The sequence below is a fragment of the Lemur catta genome, chromosome X (assembly GCF_020740605.2).
Source record: "Lemur catta isolate mLemCat1 chromosome X, mLemCat1.pri, whole genome shotgun sequence".
Lineage (NCBI taxonomy): Eukaryota > Metazoa > Chordata > Mammalia > Primates > Lemuridae > Lemur > Lemur catta.
The window spans coordinates 46977231-46979915 of NC_059155.1; the positions used below are offsets into that span (position 1 = coordinate 46977231).

At 56.6% G+C, this 2685-nt stretch overlaps 1 long non-coding RNA gene across 1 annotated transcript; it reads left to right on the forward strand.

Moving 5' to 3' along the window:
- The first annotated feature begins 1342 nt into the window (after nucleotides 1-1342).
- Nucleotides 1343-2361, forward strand: LOC123628721. Its single transcript, XR_006731742.1, has 3 exons — nucleotides 1343-1418; nucleotides 1708-1753; nucleotides 2352-2361. It is a non-coding gene; the product is annotated as an uncharacterized LOC123628721 (long non-coding RNA).
- Nucleotides 2362-2685: the final 324 nt, after the last annotated feature.

A 2685-nucleotide genomic window follows, 5' to 3' on the forward strand; every position in this document is an offset into this window, starting at 1 on the left:
GTCTCGTCCGGACCCAAACACTCCAAGCACAGCAGCACTGGGAAGAAATCTGGGGCGAGGAAGGCAAAGGATTCCAAGCCTGTGGCCAGAGACGATCATGACCCAAGTAGAGACCCACGCTCAAAGGCCCATGTGAGTAGGCCATCCTCCTCCTGTCTCCCCACACTTCCCCTCCCCGGCTCAGGCATCTATACTCTGTCGCTTGCTCAGGAGCTGTCCTTGGGAGTCCACGATCATTAGGAGGCCCAATCAGGGTCATCTTAGCAGGGGCAAAGGTTAAGAGAGCACTTAGTATGCGCCAGGCTGTGTACTTGACACTTTGCATGTTTCCTGCCTCTTCCCGAAAGAGGGGCTGGGCTTGATGGGACGACCCTTTAAAGATTGGGCTGCAAAGCTTGGAAGTCTAGACTCATCAACCTCCTGATTCATCATTCCTAGCCATTCCCCAAGCCTGCCTGGCAGGGGGCCTGGACTGCCTTAGCATGCCCCTGTTTTACCTGGCTCAGCGCTGCCTGCTGGCCTGGGACTGACTGAGGGAGAAAGTGCTAATAAGATTATGGCTTCCGAATTCCCCTCCTTGCTGCTTACCTCACCCGAGCCCCTGCACATACATGCTCACACCCACACGACCCAGCCCAGCTCTGAGATATTTTTGTTTCAGCTTCCAACGCCCAGGTCAGGGCCACCATGCCTGCACATACATCGTAGAGAATTCAGCAGTGGCGACCCCAATACCAGAGGCTTCCAGGTTCCAGGAAACTCACAGGCCACGGCCTTGAGCCAGGGAGGCGTCACGCCCAGAGGCCCTGCACCCTCCAGTGAGTCTTGTGGGTTTGGTGGAGTGGAGGGGAGAGGGGTGGAGGAGTGCAGCCTCTGGCTCTGTCACTTCTGGGGGCTCAGCTTTGCTCCTAGGCTTTCCGGGCTAGCCAGGCACCTCTTCCACAGGAAACAAATGTCGACAGTGCTGGGGTGGGAATGTGCGGTGGGGGTGATTTGTACCACCACCCCAAACTCTGCCTCCAAAAGTAAACTCTCAGCAGAGCAGAGCCTTTTATGTTAAGTCCTCTTCAACCACACTGTTCCTCCGAGAGGCTGGCTGTGGCTGCAGCTGTGCTAGCATCCAACCCAGAGCCACAATCCCAGGGGCCACAGGCTCAGAAGGGCTGACACTGGGGAACAGGAACAGGGAAGGCAGGCCCAGAGAGAAGGTGGCAGCTGCTGGGCCGAACAGGAGCCAGTGGCCGCCAGCAGAGGGTGATGCTGCCTCACTTTAGAGCCAGCTGGGCCCTTGGCACCTCCAGGCTGTGAGGCTTGGAAGCTGGATTCCGTGTTCTCTTTCAGGTGATCAGGAGCCACCTGTCCATGCCCCAAGACCGGAAAGGCAGCAGCAACCACCGGGAGCACAGGGCTGTCCTCGGGTAATGCCTGGTCTGTCTCCTGGAAACGGAGGTCCTGACTAGATGGTGGGAACCGTGTCTGGGTTAAGCTGACTTCTGTGTCGTCCACTGCTTCCTTGCATCCCTCATCCCTCGCATCCCGCGTCCCACGTAGTGGGGGCGACGCGTTTCCACTGAGGATTCTTTGGTGGTCTGGCCACTGGGCTGTGGGTGGTGGGGGATGTAAGGGCCCCGGGCGACAGGGAGGACAAGGAGAGAGGAGGGCAGAGTATACTCACCGTTTCTCTCCCTCCGGTGTTCACTGGGCTAGTGTGCTCTGCTGCGGAGAGACAGAGACCAACTTAAAGAGCGCCTAGGTATGATGGACCCCTGGCTGGGGCTGGGGACAGGGGCTGGGACAGACCACAGTATCTTCCTGCAAATGCTGGGGACACGGGGCACGGATGTGCTGTAGGTACTGGCGACATCAGTGGGACCAACATCCCCATGGGGAGGAGAAGCAGGCAGTGCTGGCCCTGGAGGCTTCTGTGCATTTACAGCCAGGGTGGGCACGGATAGATTTGTATCGGCTGAGCTCTGTGTACACTTTGCCTAGGCATGATACAGAGCTCCTTCACATAGCACATTTAGCGCTACCTCATTTATTTCCCCATTTCTATGCTTAGTATGGCTTGTACGGGTTTTGTTGTTGTTTCTTTGCTTGTTTGTCCTTTGAACACATTCTGAACGGTTCTCGTGGACCCCAGTGTTTGAGAAACACTGGTATATTTTGTTCCCGTTTACAAGACACTCCCACGTGTAATTCAGGTGGTGGGTGGGTGGGTCGGACCCACGGCTGACTGGACAGGGGCTGCAGAGGTTTCCGGTTGCAGGGCTAGGAGGGTCCTCCCGGGGACAGGGGGTGGTTTCTGTATCCCTATGTGTGTTGTGCCCGGTTATGCCTCTCTTTTCCAGCGGTCGTGGAGAGCGTCCTGAAAAAGTTGCACGCCCTTTGAAGTGAGAGAGTGAGTGTTACACATACCATACCGGTTCCCGCAAAGCTGGTGGGTTCGGGGGGCTGTGGCCCTACCCTGACTCTGCTCTGTTTGACAGGTTGAACCCAGCATCTTCCCACCAGACCAACAGCTGGTACCTCTGGAGCCGGCGAGCTGCGACCAGCCTGGTTCCCTTTGTTTCTTCTTCAGCCACGGCTTCTTCTAGCCCCCTGCTCTTGCCCTGACCTCACCTGAGTTTACGGGAAATTATCAAAATAAAATACCTCTCATATTCGCATATTCTGTGGTCTGCC